This window comes from Grammomys surdaster, unplaced genomic scaffold, assembly GCF_004785775.1.
Source record: "Grammomys surdaster isolate TR1022 unplaced genomic scaffold, NIH_TR_1.0 126176, whole genome shotgun sequence".
NCBI lineage: Eukaryota > Metazoa > Chordata > Mammalia > Rodentia > Muridae > Grammomys > Grammomys surdaster.
In genome coordinates this window covers 2,267,808-2,288,401 of record NW_021620983.1, presented here as the reverse complement: position 1 = coordinate 2,288,401, position 20,594 = coordinate 2,267,808, and positions in this window count along the sequence as shown.

Below are 20,594 nucleotides of genomic sequence, written 5' to 3'. Positions count from 1 at the left end.
CCCCTCCCCCTCTCTCCGTATATATATATAGTATGTATATACTATACATATATATACTCAAGGCAGTGCAGAGGTTTCTCCATTTTCTCTTCTTGCTGAGGGGTCTGGAGTGTTCCAGGTGGACCGAGAAGCTCTGGACAGGAAAGAAGAATTCATTCAACACCCGTGTGCTGTTAGGCTCCGCGATGCTTCTGATGAGAGGATCAACAGACCTCCCTGAATGGTACCTACCACTCAGGACTGCAGGGAACTGAGCAGAGATAGAGTCTTCCACCCCCAAAGCACCCTTTTCCATCTGACAAAACCCCAAAGCCCGTGAGCCACGCATGCGCAGTCTCCTCTTCCACAGACAGACTGCGCCCCTTCAGTTGTTCTGATGAGAAGAAGATTCTGCTCCTTGAGATGCCTGTTTCTATCTCAACCTCCATCGGTTCGACAGGCAGTGCTTTCGGGTGGCAGCCCAGATCAAGAGGCAGAAGGAAGATTTCCCACCATTCGCTGTCCCATTTACCTTGTGGTTGCTACTGCTCTCTACATTGACTTCAGAGCCAGCGTTTCCAGGTCTCTATCACCGGCCTAGGACCAGAGACTCTTCCCCTTTACCACTTGGGTCCCGGGACTGAACTCAACTATCAGCCTCAGTAGCAGATGCCTTTTCCTCTGAGGATTCTTGCCAGCCAACCATTAATATTTAAAAAGATGGTGGTAGCAGGCCTGTCAGCCTGGCTACTGGAGAGGATCATGGTTAGCTCACGGTTTGCCTGCCGTTGCAGAATGAGTTCATGTCCTGCTTGGACTATAAGCTAGATCAACCAACATACCATTAAAGGACTGGGGTATCTATCACTCAATGGTGAAGGACGTGTGTAGCTCACACAAGGCTCTCTCTCTGTCACACCTCCTCACCTCTGTCTACCATGTGTCCCGTGTTTCTGATTGTTTTCACGCTTTTAACTTTCATATCTTGGCAGGTGTGGGTGAAAAATGCTGTGGAGAGTAGCTACTCTGGGAAAAGGAAGTTACAATGACGACGACGATGTTGATGAGGATGATGACAATTTGCAGCGCTAGGGATTGAACCCAGGGCCTTGGGCATGGCTGGCTAGCCCTCCACCACTTGCCTGTCGCGTCTTCTCATCACTGTTGGCTGTTTTACAGTACTACAGGCCTGCATTCACACACCCATCACAGTAGGAGGTAGCTTCTAAATAAAATCAACATCATGCCTCTGACCGTCCAGTCTGGTATTTTCCATGGCTGCAGTGATTTTCCCTCGGCTGCCCCGTCTTGTGTACTCTGTAGGTTGGATCTCTCTGGTGGTTCATATTGGAAGTTACCACTTTTGGGTTTTTCTCTGGGTGATTTCAAAGGCAGGAAGGAATTTCTCACCTCCACGGTGCTCCTCTGTGGCAGCTAAATAGTTTAACAGCTGTGGGGGTGATAACCAGAATCAGTAAGAAGATGCCTGATTGATCTTAAGTTAAATCGACCCACTTTTAATGCTTTAGGTGGGTTATTTTTTTAATTTAATTTAAAAATTCTGTATGTGTGTGTTATCATGAGGGGGAGAGGGCATGGGATGTGCTGGTGCTGGAGCAACACGCGTGCAGGGACCGAGTTCTTTAGAGGACAGCTATGCTGTCTTCAGCACTCAAGATGGTTATTTCTGTTTATGTAGCTTAAGAAATAAATGTTACCAATAAAGAGAGTTTATCCCAGGGCTTCTGCATGAACATTGGCTTCTGATGGCTGGGACTCTTCACATCCCAGCAGACTCAGAAGCAGAGCTCAGTGTTCACCCCTAATGCTGGACGCTTACCAGACGCTTACCAGATCACTCAGGTGTAGGTTGGCGAGATGCACATTGTCTGAGAAAAGCTATTTTCAAATAACTTAAAAATACCTCCTTTTGAATATATTGAGATAAAGGAGACATTCAGAGGGTGGTCTGCTTAAACAGGAGGAGCTGGGGATCTGGGGTTCAGGTAGAACCCCGATGAAGACAGAAACTGGGCTTCTTCAGTCCAAGCCTGAGGACGATCTTTGGTTTCTCCCTTTTTGTTGCTCTTAGATTCAAAGCCACCTCTGAAATTTCTGAGAAATCTGACATTTTCTCTCCTCAGTTACCACACCAACACAGGCTTCATCCCTGCCTAGTTTTGTTAATTGTGGCCCCAGTTTAGTAGGTGTCTTAATTAGGGTTTTACTGCTGTGAAGAGATACCATGATCAAGGCAACTCTTATAATGACAATATTAATTGGGGCTGGGCTTACAGGTTCAGTCCATTATCATCAAGGTGGGAGCATGGCAGCATCCAGGCAGACATGGTGCAGGAGGAGCTGAGAGTTGGACATCTTCATCTGAAGGCTGCTAGCAGAATACTGGCTTCCAGGCAGAGAGGATGAGGGTCTTAAAGCCCACACTTGCAGTGACACAATTATTCCAACAAGGCCACACCCACTCCAACAGAGCCACACCTATTCCAACAAGGCCACACCTTCTATTAGTGCTACTCCCTGAGCCCAGCATAGACAAACCATCACAATAGGTTTCCATGCTGCCATGGAAAGACCACATGTCAGATGGCTTGTACACAACAGAAACCTCTTGCTTCCAGATGTGGGGATGAGAGATCTGGCAACAAGATCCTCACGGGTTTGATATCAGGTTAAGGACCCATTTCCTGTCACCAAAAGCCATATTTTCATCTCTTGCTCTTCCTCACAGGAAGGAGGGAGGAGAAAGTTCTCTGTGGTCTCTTTTATAAGAGTGTTTGATCTATCTGTGACCCAGTCACCTCCCAGAGGCCCCAACTCCTAACACCTGAATCTTGGGGATTAGTTTTCAGCATGAATCTTGCAGGGGTACACACATTCAGTCCCTGGTGTCAACTGGCTTTTCTCCCAGGTAGTGAATGTTTCCTCCCTTGAAGGTTCAGCCTTCCTGACATCTTTATTGTGAAATCCACGAGTTCTGGCACTTCTCTTATGCTAATGAAGCTAGAGGCCCCAGTGGCAGCTTCACCTTGCTTGCTACGTAACACATGCAAGGGAAGTGACTTGCTTACAGGTTTGCTGTATCACTTATTTTTCTCTCATTGCTGTGACCAAACACCTGGCAAGAACAAGGGAGGAAGTACTTACTTGGCTTGAGGTTTGAGAGGGCACAGTGAATTGTTGTACGAAGGGGACGGCAGAGTTTACGGCAGTGGACCGTGTGGCTGGGACGCCTTACATTATAGCAGACTCAGAAGCAGAGCTAAGTGCTCATCCCTAACATTTGACTCTTACCAGACCACTTCTTTCAGTTAGGTTTTACATCCTAAAGGTTCCACAGCTCCTTAAAACAGTGCTGAAAGCCAGATCCAAGCCCTTGGGATGGCTAGTGTGTCTAGAGTCATCTGAGAAAAAGAAACCCAGTGGAGAAAATGGCTCATCAGTGTAGCCTGTGGGAAAAAGCTTTTAGGGCATTTTTTAAAAACAAACTTCTTTTTTAAAAAAAATTATTTATTTTTTAATTTTTATTTTTTTATAATTTTTTTTCATGATTTATTTATTTATTTTATGTATTCACCATTGCTCTCTTCAGACACATCAGAAGAGGGCATCAGATCCCATTAAAGATGATTGTGAGCCACCATGTGTTTGCTGGGAATTGAACTCAGGACCTCTAGAAGAGCAGTCAGTGCTCTTAACCGGTGAGCCATCTTTCCAGCCCTAGGGTATTTTCTTGTTTGATGGCTGCTGTAGAAGGGTTCAGCTTACTGTGAACATGGACATCCCTGAGGTGGTGATCCTGGGTGTATAAGAAAGCAGACTGAGCAGGTCAGGAGGAACAGCCAATAAGCAGTTTCTTCCACAGTGTCTGCCTCAGTTTTTGCCCTGAGATCCTGTCCTGACCTTCCTCAATTATGGACCTGAAAGTTGTAAGATGGTTTTGGTCATGTTCTTCATTGTTGTAGTAGACACCTAACTAGAAAGAGCCTCTAGGGACATTCCCTATTGAAATTGTAATGTTCTGATCCTGGTCCCCAGAGGCATGTGACCATCTCATAATGAATAATTCTCTTAGCACAGGTTCTCATAGTCTTGCGGTTTCCACACTGACAAAGTCCAAATTTAAAATTCTCTTCTAAGACTCGAGTCAATCTGTTAACTGTGAGCCCGCGTACACTCAAAACACAAGTTATTTATTTTCAACATATGAAGCCACGGAGGAAACATTCCCCATGTACACTCAAAACACAAGTTACTTATTTTCAACATATGAAGGCACAGAGTCAACATTCCTATTCCAAAGAGGAGGAAAGATGGAATACTATAAGCAAGTTCGAAATCCAGAAGAGCAGACACAAAGTCCTGAAGGCGCATGCCCAGTCCCTGAAGCTCTTGATGGCAGCATATTATGGGATCCAAAGGACTCTGCCGCCTGCAGCATATGTGGCTTCCTAGACTCAGCACTTGCAACTTTTCTTCAATATCCTCGGATCTCTGTTGCAACCCAGGCTTCACCTCACTGCTCCATGCAGAGTCCACTCGTGAGCTCCACATGGGGTAACTGACTGGTTTCTTCGACTTCCTGGCACCGTGGAGCAAGCCTCACTTTTATACCTTGCTGTAGCAGGATTATTTTTTCCCAAAAGTTGGGAGGAGCTAAGGTGGGAGGAATAAGAAGAGGAAGAGGAGAAGGAAGAGGAGGAGCTAGGGGAGAGGGATAAGAGGGGGGGTGGCATGGAAGTGGATCTGCGCGTGCCTCTAGCAGTCAAAGGAAGTTGGTATATCTAGGTTGGGTATTGTGTTACACTTCTGATTGTATGGGCACCTTGTTATTGAGCATTACCAAACTTATAAAGCCTTTGGATAATCTAAGCATTAGAGTCTCATTTGTACTGAGCCCACGTGGATGGCGGGATGGTCTGGGCTCAGCCAAGCATTGTAGAGACAGTGTGGTAGATTGGCAGAGCCATCTCCCATGCTGGTATTGGCCTGGGCTGGGCAGCGGCAGTACGGCCGAAGCCGCTCCTGGCCGAAGGCCTAGACTAATCTGGAACATGGCGACTGATTAAGAAAAGCCAGATTGAATGTCGCCAGTTTAAATATCTCCCGTAATACCTTGCCACCTTCTGCTGCCAGGTCTAGACGTCCTCTCGTCACCCCTGCAGTGGCCTCTGTGCACCTCCAGGGCTGAGCTTGGGAAAATGCTTGTCTTTTGTTCCTCTTCAAGCCTGAGCTTTGGAAGCGTGTTTGTTTGTTTGTTTGTTTGTTTTGTCCCTTTCTGAGTAAGTTTGTTTTTGCACCCCAGAGCTTTTGATGGGTTGACTCTTGCCTTCCAGGACCTTTTCCTGGTATCCCACAGTAGGCAGGGTCCTTAATGGCACCAATGTCTTCAACAATCATAGCCATGTATTCTTACAGCCATTTCTGAAACTCAGTTTAAACTCCTTTTCTCACTGAACTGCATGCTTCTGAACATATTCTGCTCTTCCTCACTGGAAATCTGGCTGATAGCAGTGACCAGTAGCCATGGCACAGTCTGACTCCTATGGGCTTCAGAATTCCTCTGCCAAAGAGTCTAGTCCCTGCCTTTTGAATTCAGCCCCAGCCAAATGTTCAGGGCAGGCAAATGTGGCAAGGTTATTTGCCAGCATGTCAGATGTGTGACCTCTATCCCAGTCCCCAGAAGAACCCTTGTTACTTTATGGAATGGTTTGTATTTAAAGAGTGTTGAAGAATTGGCGCAAGTTTCTCAGAAAAGGTGATACCAGAGCCAGGCTTGATCATGTGAGCTGGCTCTAATAGAATTCCCTGGGCTGATATAAATTAATGTCTCACAGTTCAGGTTCCAACTCTGAGATCACAGCATTGAAAGAGCTGGCATCTGCTGCCGGCCTGATTCACAGGTGGTTGTCTTCTGCCCGGTCCATGTCTAGTGAAACACTAGGAAGTTCTCTGGGGTCCCCTTTCCTTCTTTTTATCTTATTGTGGTCTTTTTCATTTATAAGTTTCCTGGGACCACACATACAGGTTCCTTCCTTCTGACCTAATGACCGCTTAAAGACCATTGCTTTGTATTTAGGATTTTCACATAGGAATTTTTGCATCTCATAAGCCTGTGGTCCACTTGCGTGACTAGTGTGAGAAACTCTCCAGGTGTAGTACATGGAAGACAATAGTAAAGGGAATTGAGAGCAGGTGATACTCACTTGCAAACAACGTGTTCAAGGCATTCTAGAAGGCAGCCGTGGGGAGGATTTTCTATAGGGAATGAGGTGATGTTAGCTCTGGTGAGGGTGAGGCACGTGAACTGGGTCAGGAACGAGTGCTGATGGGGACAAACTAGGAGACCGTGAGCTGTTCAGTAGCATTTGGGGAGGGAGAGAAGGAGACTGATGGTGTTCCCTGGATGGGATGTGAGAGGAGACAGAGTGGGGTGCCTGAAGTTCCAGCCTTCACTGTGTGCTAGATGGCTCAAGTCCCGGAAGCTTCCTAGATCATCCAGACAAAGTGACTGTAATGGCTTCATTTGCCAGGATAGAGAAAGTTCATGGAAACTGTGTGTATGTGCACATATGTGTCTGTCTGTCTGTCTGTCTTGTATACATGCACACATGAATCTCTGTGTTAGATTTGGGGGGAGAAAAGGTGAAATCTTGAAGTCTGACATTTGTCCTTGTTTGTGTTGCTCATTTTCAAGATATAGAACTCTAGGAAGGAATATATATGATAATGTTTGGATGTTATCAGCTTCCAGGCAAATGAGAATGTGGGATTCCCCAATGGCAAGGTGTAGACTGAGGAGAAAAGCAAATGAAGAGCAAGGGGAAGAGAACGAGGCACCTCTGGTGCCAAGAGCACATCTGGAAGTGGCGTTTTTCAGAAGGCTGGCCTAGCTGTAGTTGCACTGAAGGTGTGACTGGGCTCTGAGAGGCAGAGCCTCGGATGCTAATGCTCCTTATGGTTGAGCCTGGGGAGAATAAGAAGAGAGCTAGGTATTGGATAAGAATAAGGGAGGGACAAAGGGAACACTTCTCTGCTCCAGGAAAGAATGAAAAGAAAGGAAATAAAGTTACTATCACCCACTGCAATGTGATGGTGCATGCCTGTAATCTCAGCATCCAGGAGGCTGGTGCATGAGGATTCATAACACCATACACCCTCTCCACACACACACACAGATACTCACAGACACACACACAAGCACACAGACACAGACACACACACAGAGACACAAGCAATCACACACATACAGACACACACACACAAACACAATCACACACATGCCCAGACACACACAGTAACACATACACACATGCACAGACACACATGCATTCACACAGACACAGAGACACACACACACACAAAGACAGATACCACAGACACACATAGACAAATGCAGACATAGACAGTCACACAGACACAGGCACTTGCATACACACAGTCAGACAAACACAGACACCCACACATAGATACTCACATAGACTCACATGGATACACACAGACACACATGCACAAACACACACACACATAGACATACATACAGACACACACACATGCATACACACACACACAAAGACACTCATACACACACATACACACTCAGACACACACACACACACATACAGACACTCATACAGACACAGACACACACACACATCTGTAATCCCAGCACTTGGGAGGTAAAGCACAGAATTAATCAGTCACATTGTAAATCTGAGACCTCCCTGGGCTCCATGAAACCCTGTCTCAAAACAATAAAACTCCAGCTTCTGCCACCACTGTCGTCACCACCCCTGTTAACAAAACTTTTCACGGAAAGTCAAGATACATCATCAGCATAGTGTTTATCATCTTTGCATTCTCTGACCTGACCCTCTTAGCACCTGTGCAAGTCTTCATTTCCAGCAGGAAGAAAATCGTTTCCCGAAGTCACTCAATGAATCTACTCAATGAGGTCACTCAGTAAATTGTTTGAGAAGCCTGGAGTTAAACCCTGAGCTAAAGAATCCCCACTTCAGGTGGTAACTAACGCCTGTGTTCTTCCTAAAACTCTGTTATTTGCCTTATTCAGAATGAGAAAATCTGACCGTGTGGGAGAAGGATGAATTTTTCTTCAGGTATCGGAGGCGGAGTAACAAGGACAGTTGACATCTTTTGGGAACTTACAACATGCCAAGCAACGGAGTGTTTATAAATGAGGACAGCAGCTCAGTGCAGCAGCAGCTATTGCTGTTTCCACGCTACAGGTGAGAAAACTGGGCTTTCAGCAGGTATCCCACGCACCTCAGTTCCACTGTTGATCAGGCAGAGGCTGGGGTCCTTCAGGCACTCTGACAGACACCCAAGCTCACATGCTCTCAGAGCCTCAGAGAAAGTTCGTGGGATTCTGAATGAAGGAGCCTGTAGCTCTCAGGGAAAAAAAAAAACCACACACACACACACACACACACACACACACACACACACACACACACAGATATAAGTAAGGACTATACGTATGATTGTAACTGAGTTGATCATGTTGTGTGCAAATCCATAACTGGTGATGTCAGCTTTCTTGATGAGTCAATACGTAACGTCACCAGTGGAGACTGAGAGGGCTGGTGCAGACAGAGGTTGGCTTTTCTTTTTACACAGCCTCTTGTTACTCCAACCATTACGATCCTTTCCCTTACAAAGTTTGCCACTGGACCTTGGCGCGGGGTCCTTCTCTTGGATCCGATTCTTCCCTCTTCACTACGGGCACTTCCTGCTCTTCTTCAGATCACAAATGTTTTCTCAGAGACTCCCTGTCCAACCCTTCACTGAGTAACTCTTCCAGTTTTTGGTCCCAGTACCACTCTCTCTGTTATGAACTTTCCATAGTTGTCTCTCTTCCATTCTTCATCCTGAGAAAGATAGGAGCCCTGTTATCTGACTTCAATCCCTGTAGGTGCCCAGAACACGAGGTGGCTAATCATCATCATCTTCCTCCTCCTCCTCCTCCTCCTCCTCCTCCTCCTCCTCCTCCTCCTCCTCTTCTTCTTCTTTTTTAAAGAATGATTGAATAAATCAGTGAATGACCCAAGATTCCATCACTAGGTAGGACTATTACAAGATGCACAGCATCCTTTAAACTTCCAAGGTATTTTGTGTATGAAAGGGAATCCATCTTTATGTTTTACCTGTGAATTTTTCATGTTAAGTAGGGCTTCAAGTGTCAGGAGAGCGTGTCACTTCTTTAGCCCTTGGATATTATTATATCATGCTAAGAACATAGCTCTTAATTTTTGAAAATAAAGATGAAAGTTTATTTAGAAAAAATGAAGTTATATTCTGAAAAGAAACTTTAAAAAGTTGTTTATGTTAACTAACGCCTTCAAAGTATGTGTGGGAGGATGTAGCTGGCATTTGCTACTTTGTGGGTTCTTTTCCCCACCCTTCTCCAACCCGTTCCCATCCTTTAAACCACCTAACATTAGATAGGAGAAAAAAAAAGAATAAAAAGGAACGGGGCCAACACTATCATTAGACTACTTCCTAATGGTTAGGGGCATTGGGCTCCTTGGAGAAATCTTCTCCATCAGGATATCTGATTTCTTCTTGCTGTTTCTTCTTTGCAGATGACCACTTAACAAACCACAACCAACAACAACCAACAACAACCAACCAACAACCTACCCCACCTCTCGAGGACCTAGCCTTTATACGTCCTCTGTAAAGTTCTCAGAATTCCAAACATCACATAGTTATAGAGACAAAGGCTGGCAAAATCATGCCTCTGCTAGAGCACGGGGCAAATTATACTCACCTGCTTCAAAGCAGCGAGGTATCTCAGACCTGGGATTAAAACAAAAGCGTATACTTTCTGTGGTTTTTTTTTTTTTTTAAGGAAACCAGAATTTTAAAATTGTCACTGTATGTCAGCTACGCCAGCATAGCTGACTGAGTTCCTTGGATCGGTGGAGGGCTGAGGGCAAGAGAAAGAAAGACAAGGAGTCATCTGGTAAAGAACCAAATGCTATATTTTCAACTGCATAGCTCCCTTTTATACTCCCCACCCACAAAACAGGAACACAAACAAGAACAGGAATAAAAACAGGAACAAGGATCAAAACAGAAACAAGGAGATACACTTGGCAGCCTACCACCCAAGGTTGGATTTCTCCTTGAGCAGTCTTCTCAGGGAAATGCATAGAGATGGGGGAATGGGCACAACAGCACAGGTACAGAGGATGGTGACTCACAATTCACCCTTTTTCTTTTAATTAGAGGCCGAGCAGAGACAGAGACCAGACCCTCAGTGAAAAATGGGGATATTGTAATGACCCTCAGCCCCCTGCCATTGTACAGTGAGGTGGTATGGTCAAACCCATCCTGGTGTCTTTTTTCTGAGGAGGGGAACTGTATCGACACCAACCCCTATGCAGCCAGTCATGTCTCTCAGGGAAAACTTCCTTCCAGTCCCGGCTGCAGCTCGGGCCTAGGTGAATGATTACACTTTCTGTAGCATGGTCAGTCACACTTGGGCAGAGGGATCCCCTCGACCATGTAAAAGCACCAATCCTCACACAACAGCTTGAGATTGTACCTGTTGTGCCCAAAGGCAGCACAGACACCCAAAAACAATCATCAGCAAAACTAGGCTAAAGCTGCCAAGGAAGTAACTCCAGCCCACTCTTTCACCAGCATTCCCACTTGATGAAACATGCTCAAGATAGATGACCCATCAATAGGATCAACTCTGGTATCATTAACTAATACAATCTTATTAAAGAGCTGCCGAGTAAGATAATAATAAGTAGCATTCCAAGAGCCAGAAATCAACTGATTCAAATACTTAACAGAAGAGGAAGCATTAATTACATGCACGGGTGTTACACAAATGGCATGAAAGAAGGGATCATAGCTAACATGTCTGGTGGATAACATAAAATCTACTTGTTCTTGAACCGAAGCAATTTGTTGATTTAAATTTAAAACAGCAATATGAAAATGAGACTGAATATCGCTCTGAGAAAGCAATGTATCTGTACCCTCCCCAAAAGTTCATTCAGTGTCTGACAGTGATAAGTAACCATTTTTCAAAACATTCAAGGCGACATAGCAAGTCATAATGAGAACCTGGTGCTTAGTAAACTCTTGGCTCCATCTCTTTTTTGTCCAAAATGCATTTACTTCTAGGTTTGAGTACTCCCCAACCTTGAGATCTGAATGAGTTCTGACAGCTGACACTTGTTGAGCAACCTGGTTTGCAGAGTTGATGAGGAACACAGTCCTTTTTGCATGCAGATTGAGGCTGCCCCTAATCTAATGGGCCAGTTCTTTGGTGAGCAGAACCACGATGAACATCTTCCCTGAGCCAGTGTTCAAACACACAATGGTGTTATGGTCCAGAGCTGCCTTCAGCAGCTCAACCTGGTATTTTCTTGGCATATAAAAGTTATCATGAATTGCTTCTTGCTGCCATGGCAGTCCAAAGAAAGGACCCATTGGTGAGGAAGCAGGGGTCATGAGCTGCAGGCCTGCCATCCTGAGGGGCTGCAAAGCACGGCTTTCCATCATAACCTCACAGCATGCTCAAGATTAAGCTCTCGAAATGCTGACTCTAAGTTCTTTCAGAGTTTCCAAGTCTGTATTTATGCATACCCTAGGTAACCTGCAGCACTGGGCACCGAAGGCCTTCCAGATCCATCGGACCCGTTCCAGCACGCGCATCACAGCCCAGGCCTCTTGGTGCCACCTCGTTCCAGCTGTCAGCTGTCAGGTTACTCCATTCACCTGGGCCCAGAGCTGCCCGCACAGCACCGCACCATGCCCCAATCCCTCTCTTTTCTCCTGGAGCCCACTTCCTTTCTTCCAATGGCCCCCAAGAGTTCCTCCTCCTCCTCCTCCTCAGAAGAATTCCCCAATGTAGATGAAGAAGAGGAAGAAGATCCACATAGGGACTCCCTAGCCAATTCGTTTTCACTGACAAGGGCATCCCTAACCAGTTTCCAAACACCCCAAACTGAGAATTTTTGTAATTCTTTCATAAATTCTTCAATAACTCTAGCTTCAACAGCAGTTCCCCACAGAGCCAGAAGAGTAGATAGTTGCTTAGCCAGCAACTCCTTACTATGTGCCAAATCCATGGTGTTTACTTACCTCGAAAACTTACCTTCGGTTTGTGCCCAATGTTCTCCTGTCTTAATGTGCGCCCTGGAGACGGGCCCGTCAGCAATTGTCCTCATCTTTTCGATCTCGGTGGAACCTCCACTTGTCAGCTATGCCAGCATAGCTAACTGAGTTCCTTGGATCGGCGGAGGGCTGAGGGCTAGAGAAAGAAAGACAAGGAGTCATCTGGTAAAGAACCAAATGCTATATTTTCAACTGCATAGCTCCCTTTTATGCTCCACACCCACAAAACAGGAACACAAACAAGAACAGGAATAAAAACAGGAACAAGGATCAAAACAGAAACAAGAAGATACATTCGGCAGCCTACCACCCAAGCCTGGATTTCTCCTTGAGCAGTCTTCTCAGGGAAATGCATAGAGATAGGGGATCGGGCACAACAGCACAGGTGCAGAGGATGGTGACTCACAACTGTAGGAGGTTGAGCCAAAGCTCACAGTGTGTGTTGGGAGGGCACAGCCATAGCTTAAAGTGTGTGTGTAGCTGTCTTAGCTACGTTGTCAGTTCTTTTCTCCTATCCTTTATTCCCTGATTTCACTCCATCACTTAATAGGAGAGAAAGAAAGATAGAGGGGAGAGAGGGGGCTAGAGATTTGAGTCTAATTTATTTCTTGTTTCTTCTTTGAGCACAACTACTAACAAACACCCCACTCTCAACAAAACAAAACCACCAACTACCAATCCCTCTTGGGACCCTAGCATTTATGTACCCTGTGATAAATTCCCAGAATTCCAAATGTCACCCAATTGCAGAAACTGTCTGCAGCTGGCAAACCATGCCTCTGCTAGAACATGAGGCAAATCATAGTCAGCTTCTGTGAAGAAGCCCCATTTCCCCACACCTGGGATTAAAATGAAAACATCTTATAATATTCCTGTGTTTTTTAAAAATAAACCAAAATTCCAGAATTCTCACTACAGTGTGAGGGAGAACAGTCTAACCGTTCAATGTGTGTGAGGGAGAGTGCTCGATAGCTTGAAATGTGTGTGGGAAGAAGATTTGACAGCTTGAAGAAACCTAATGAGGTGTGTGTGTGTGTGTCCTGATGTGAAATACAAAAAGAAAATACATGGGAACAGTAATAAGAACTTGATTTCAGTGCCAGAAACCTGAGACTTGTGACTGGATTCACTTAGGAAGAAAAGCCCTTGGGACTATTTTTAGATGTCTGAGCACTGAAGATAGACATATTCACAGATCTGTTAGCTGATGAGAGAAGTGTATTTGTTGTCATTCATAGGATCTAGAAAGTAGTAGGGGGCTTAACTTAATAAATACTGTTTCATTATGAGGGAGGGATACTCAAAGAAGAGAAAGGACATCAGGTTCTCTCCTTGAATAGTAGGTGGCTGCTGCTCTATCTCCAGTAGCCGGGATTTGAACAGCCGCACTTGGCAAATGAGGGCTTAGGTACTGATCTTATTAACACCTACTTACTCCTTTCCTCTGCTTTTTACCTCCCTTCTCCAGCCCAGGACCTGGCACAGTTTCTCTAGACTCACAACTGGTAGCTTTTCACAGGAAGATTCTAAGATGTACACCATGGTTGCTCCCAGATATTTGAAAATCAGATGTATTAACACTCCATTTGTAAGGTCCAGGTTGGATGGTTTGGATGTGAATTGTCCCTCGAAGGCTCATGTGTTTGAGCATTTGGTCACCATCTGGTAGCACTGTTGAGGAAGGCTGTGGAATCTTTAGGATGGGACTCACTAGGAGTGGGCCTTGGGACACTGGGGGCGGGCCTTGAGACCATGCAGCTTTCTGTTTACTCTGTTTCCTGACTGTGGATACAATATGACCATCTGGCCTCTTACTTCTCCTTGATGGTTTGGTTCTGTCTCCTTGGGCCGCAAGTCAAAATAAACCCTTTATCCTATAAGTTGTTTTTGTTGGAGTATTTTAATCACAGTAATAAAAGTAACTAAGACAAAAGTGTTTTTAATGGTAGATTTTTTTCCTTAAAGGTATAGTTTATTATTTTTTGAAATAAGGTCTCATGCATCCCTAGTGGGTCTTGAACTCAATACATTACCTGTGACCTTGAACTCCTGATCTTCCTACCATCTCTTCCCAAGCGCTGAGATTACAGGTATGTGCTATGACACATAACAAGATAATTATAGCTCTCAACCCTCGGTTTTAAAAGACTCAACATCTTCACATATCTTATGTTCTGTTATAATCCTAGTGTTCCTCTGGCCCCAAACTCTGCTGGGGTGGTGGAGCTCAGTACAGCAGGTTTCGATGTGGGGTGCTGACAGAGTGTTGTATGGACATAAGCCAGGAGTGACGCTGCTGCGTGACACAGGAGATCTGCTTTCACTGTCTCTCGGAGGAAGAGAATTTATAATTCTCTTTGTTGTGCTCCTCCTACACATCTGAACAATGCTATATGGGATCAGCCCCTTCCCTATGTGGCCGAGGTTATCAATGTCAGATGAGGATATGTTACCACACCAGACCTTGCCCCATCTACACACCCCAGTGCTTCCACTTTAGTCTTTTTGACATGGCTTTACCTCCAGTCTCCTCCTTGACATTCCTCAGAATACTGGAATCAGACCCAGATATCAAACCTGATGAAAGTTGGGGGAATGCAGCTAGTGGGGTCACAGTGTGTGCTGATAGGAGAATTTCCCTTGGGTCTCTCCTTTCATCTCAGTTGGGCATAATTCTTCTATCTTTCCCCTAACCCCTTATCTGTTCTGAGGGCCCAGTCTCTTGTCCATTCTTCCCAGAACACAGCTTAGGTATTCCAAGCACCCCATTACTATGCCGTGGGGGACATAACCTTGGATTCTTTCACAGTCCTAGATCAAACATCAATGAATTCAAAAGGTCTGATAGCATACAGCTCTGGAGACAAACCTGTAGACTTGGTAGGTTTCAAAAAGTGTTGGGCAGTTAAATTAAATTAAACTTAGGTTAAATTCAGTTCATCCAGGTCTTCCCATATTTGTTGTCTGTTCTCCTTCCTGTTCCTGCAGAGGAAACCACTGGAAAGAGATGCTTTTCCTTACTTGAAGAGACACTGGTGATATAGTCATGGTGTCTTTGGCTACCTGAAGAAGTGAAGAAGTGTAAGGTTTTGTGAAATACTAATTTCAAATAGAAATTTTTGGTTACATTTTTCCCCTCTCCCCACTTTCACCTCCCCCAACCTCCCCTTCTTTCCTTTTCTTCCCCCCCTCTCAGCCTTGGTCTTTCTTTGGAGCCTAGGGTGACCTCAAACTTCCCATATTCTTACCACAGCTTCATAAGTAGTTAGGGTTCCAGGAACCCAGCCCATAGTTTCTTTTCAGCCCTAAGTCTTAAGTCTGAAAGTCAAACAATTCTGCTTCCATTTCACTGGGCAGGTGAGCTAGACTGTTCTCTCTGTCCTTCAGCTTCTGTATTTGTAAAATAGAGACTGCAACTCCCCAGTTGAGAGTTATGGTGGTGACCAATTATATACTAGGGGTGTTCCCACCACAGAACTCTGTGAACAGCAGTGGGCTGTGCTCCACTTCTCTTAAGACTTCCAAGGTGGGCTGCATCACAACAAAAATGCAAAATGATATAGCTCAGAAGTTTCTAATACTTAAAAGTAAGATGAAGGTGTTTTTATAGAAAAAAAAACCCTACACACACACACACACACACACACACACACACACACTTTAAAATTTAAAACATTGAGAGGATAAACAAAAAATTTCAGGTATGAAGAATGGGAGAGGAAGGAGAAAGGTATAAATGAGAACAGTTTGAATGTGTGTGTCATGCTCATTTGATTTGGAACTGTGAAATCTCGTATAGTTGGATAACAACATTAAGTTAATAAGACCAGTCCTTAGACAGTAAGGATGACACAAATCATGTTGTGTCTGGAGTTTCAGCAGAGAATAACTATCGGATGGCATTAAATATGGCTCTGAATAGTGAGCTTTCAGCAGGAAAAACCCTGAGCTGAGGAAATAAAAGCAGCCTTCCTATACGTTGTTTCTAAAAGTCCTCTTGCAGGCTGGTGTTGGTCACCTGTTGTATATACCTCAAGAGACCATTTTGCATATTTTTGCTACTGTGAGAGTCGCAATGTAAATATCTAATATATGACCACTGTGAAAGAGCCATTAGACCCTCAAAGGGGTCGTGGTCCACAGGTTAAGAACTATGTCCACAGAGAGACAACTATGCAAATATGTATGCTCCAAGACCGTAGCTACTGTATAGTTGCTTCTAGAATTTAAGGAAAAAACATATCACCACCATCAAAAAGTAAGCTAAAAGCAATGTTTTCCCAGGTTCTGTCCTTTGGCAATTCTTCTTGGGGACATCGTATTCACTATATTAAGAACATTCTTCCCTATGGTACCCTACTATCTTAGGGTTTTATTGCTGTGAAGAGATCCCATGACCACAGCGACTCTTATAAAGGAAAACATTTAATTTGGCTGGCTTACAGTTTCAGAGGTTTAGTCCCACAGGCTTGGAGCCTTAACAGAATGCAAAATGCATTTAATCCAACTTCCAAAGTCCCCACAGTCTATCACAGTCTCAGCAATGTTTGAAAGTACCAAAGTTCAAAGTCTCTTCTGAGGTTTATACAATTTCTTAACTGTAATACCCTGTAAAAATTAAAAAAAAAAAAACAGATCACAGACTTCCAATGTATAATGGCACAGGATATACATGGCTGTTCCAAAATGTAGAAAAGGGAACATGGTGAGGAAATACTGGACCAATGCAAGACTTAAAACCAGCTGGGTAAACTCGAAACTCTGTGTCTCCATGTCTGAAGGCAAAATACTCTTCAGATCTCTGACTCCTTTCAGCTTTGTTGATTGCAACACACTTCTTTCTCTTGGGCTGATTCTACTCCTTGTTAGCAACTTTTCTCAGCAGGTATCCCATAGCTCTGGAATCTGTGACATCTGTGGTTCCCCCCTTTCTCTTTGGAGGCTGTTGGTCACCAGCCTTAGAGGACCAAGAAAGCAGAGGCAGAGAGTAGGGTTCAGATGGCCATGTTACATCCCTCCTCACCCCCTAAGGGGAAATGGCTGCTGAAGTGGGACCCAGATGTTGGACGGATGAAGCTGGACACAGATATTGGGCAGATGCTGAAGTGGGATACAGATGTTGGGCAGATGCTGAAGTGGGATACAGATGTTGGGCAGATGCTGAAGTGGGATACAGATGTTGGGCAGATGCAGCTGGACACAGGTGTTGGGCAGATGCTGAAGTGGGACACAGATGTTGGGCAGATGCAGCTGGACACAGATGTTGGGCAGATGCTGAAGTGGGACACAGATGTTGGGCAGATGCAGCTGGACACAGATGTTGGGTGGATGCTGAAGCGGGACACAGATGTTGGGCAGATGCAGCTGGACACAGATATTGGGCAGATGCTGAAGTGGGACAGAGATGTTGGGTGGATGCAGCTTGACACAGATGTTGGGCAGATGCTGAAGTGGGACAGAGATGTTGGGCAGATGCAGCTGGACACAGATGTTGAGCAAATGCTGAAGTGGGACAGAGATGTTGGGAAGATGCAGTGGGACACAGATGTTGAGCAGATGGTGAAGCAGGACACTGATGTTGGGCAGATGCAGCAGCAGGACATAGATGTTGGTTGGATGCAGTGGGACACAGATGTTGGTTGGATACAGTGGGACACAGATGTTGGACAGATGCAGGTCAAAAGATAGATGATCTTTTCCTATTACAGAGGCTCTAATTTCAGACCTTCATATAAAGGACTCAGTAATTTTAGTATACATTTAGGAATTCTTAGAGACTTATCATTAGGAATTGAGAAATCATCTATTTGTCTACATAGTATCACTACAAGATGGTACATCCATGCTGATTACAGAAAATCTGCCCAACAGTGTAGCTGCCGTTTCTTTTGTAACGGCCGTCAGGTTCTGTTACTTTGTAAAGGCCGGCCGGTTCTGCTGCTCCGGTCGGCAGGTCAGGGTCTAGCAAGAGAGAAAGTGGGGACGGAGGAAGGGGAAAAAAGGGGCGAGAGACGCAAAAGATAGATACAAGCCAGAGTCCGGTGGAGTCTCTTCAAGTCTTCTTTATTCTCCTACTACTTACTACCTCTTACTTTCTACCTCTACCTCTTCCTCCCTACTCCTCAATAGAAAGGAAATCCGGGTATTTATACCCTTTACCACGTGACTTGCCCTCGTGGACAATCTCAACTGAAGCCACTACGTCACGTGCCTTGTAGCCATGGATACCAGGAGCACCTGGCAGCTGGGGGCACTAAACAGTGTAACAAGATGTTTATCAGAGTGCGCTCAGCTATTGCAGGCTGTTGAAACAAGTCTCTTGTCAGGGTATATGGCTCGAGATGGCTGTAAAGATGATAGCCACTTTCGGCTAAGAGTCGGCTCCCAACACAACAGGGTGCGCTAATGCCCAGGGATTGTTATATCAATTTAATAATGGCAGAAAAGGCATATCAATAGCAAGAATCAATCCTGAGATGTTGTCCCTTGGGCCTTTCCTCCAAGAGCTCATTCCCTGCAGTTCACAGAGAACCATCCTAGGAAAATCACCTGCCAGCCTTTATAGCCTCTCCTAGATGGCTCCTGACAGCCTTGAGTATGGTAGAGTGACCTCCAGAGGCTGTTGCAATGAGACAAGTCTACTTTATTGTTTCAGGGATAGGATACATAAAGGCCTTTTTAGAAATACTGATGGAAAGGGCTAATTGGTCATAGCATCAAGCCAGTGGGAAGGGCTGATTTGTTACAGTACAACACCTAATTATCACTCTGGCAGGAAGTCAGAGTGGGAGGTGTGTGCAAAGTTATGCAGTCTTGCAGAGAGCTGTGGACGAGGTCATTTTTCAGACAAGATCAGTCAAGGCCAGCCACGTGTTCAGGGACACTCTCTGGACAAAGACAGGCAGAGATAGGGAAGCCCCACTCAGAAAACCATCTAGTCATCGGGGACTGCTACCTTAATAAAAGCATTCTTCAACAAACATCTTGGGGTCTCGAAGGCAATACAGGCTTCACCTTCACAGCTTCACACAATAGCCTTTCTAGAACTCCATACAGGGACATCCCACCACATACCTGGCTTCAGAAACTTCTTTTAGTTAAGGAGGGAGATTTTATTAACCCCTTTCTCCTGACCTTGACTCTAAAGCCAGAACCACACTGTGGAAGCCGTGTTCTGCTGCTTGCTAGAGCTGGAACATGGTCCCTTCGTTCAATTGCATCCTCACTGGTGTTATGGTTTTGATGGTTCACTTCATTGCCTAAGCCTGGCTGTCCTAGAACTTGTTCTGTAGACCAGACTGGCCTTGAGCTCAGAGATCTGTATGCCTCTGTCTTCTAAGTGCTGGGATTAAAAGTATGTACCATCACACCTAGACCTAAACTGTACTTTAATTCCTTTCCACAAGATGGAAGCTCATTCAGGTGGGATCTTGCCCTGAGGTCACCACTCCCTGTATTCAATTTAATATCTTTAATCTGTTTATCTCCTGGAACATGAGATTCAACTCCATTCCAGCTCCTGGTACCATCTTCCTCCTTTTTGTATTTTTCCTTGCTCAGTTTGCTCTTTTTTATCAAGATGCTCCTCATAAGAGTGGCCACTAATAACCACACAACAGGGGCTATACTAGGGTGTTTTGAGATTTTCTTTCACAATGCAACTGATCTAAATAGCTTCAGGCAGACTCTTTGAACAAGGGCAAAAAGCCCATTCTTTATCAAAATATCACAAGAATGATCTCTAGGCAACTTACTAAAATTCTTCTCCTCTGAAACCTCTTGAGTCAGGCCCCAACAGATCAAAACACCCTCAGCACCATTGTCTTCTGCGCTTCTACTCACATGGCCCATCCAACAGGGCTTAAAGCATTCTACCACCTTCCTAACCCAAAGTCCCCAAATCCACATTTCTCCAAGCAAAAGTATGGTCAGGTCTATCACAGTAATACTCCAGTCCCTGGTACCAACTTATTTATTACTGTGAAGACATATGATGGCCACAGCAATTTTTATAAAGGACAATATAGGCTTAGAATTTTAAAAACCTACTTTTAGTAAGGGCTGTTAAATGCTTTAACTCTGCCTTCTAGCCTCCCACCCACCAGAGGTAAAGGAAAGGAGTATGTGTACCTGTTTAGAAATATTTCTTTGGAACAAATTCGATCTGCATTGTCAGGATATCAATAGTTCAGTTCACATAAGTCAGCAGCAACAGCTTGATCCACTCTCATACACCATTCATGAATCAACAATGACAGGTTGATCCAGAAGAAACTGAAAGTCTCTGTCAATCAGTCAGAATCCACAGAAGTGGCAAGAAGCCACCAGAATACCACCAGAAGTTCTTTTTGTTCATTTCTATGAAGTTATGACAAATGATGACCAACAAAGAATGGTAAGGCATACCAATACCACCCAGTATTGTCAGCAATGCCCAA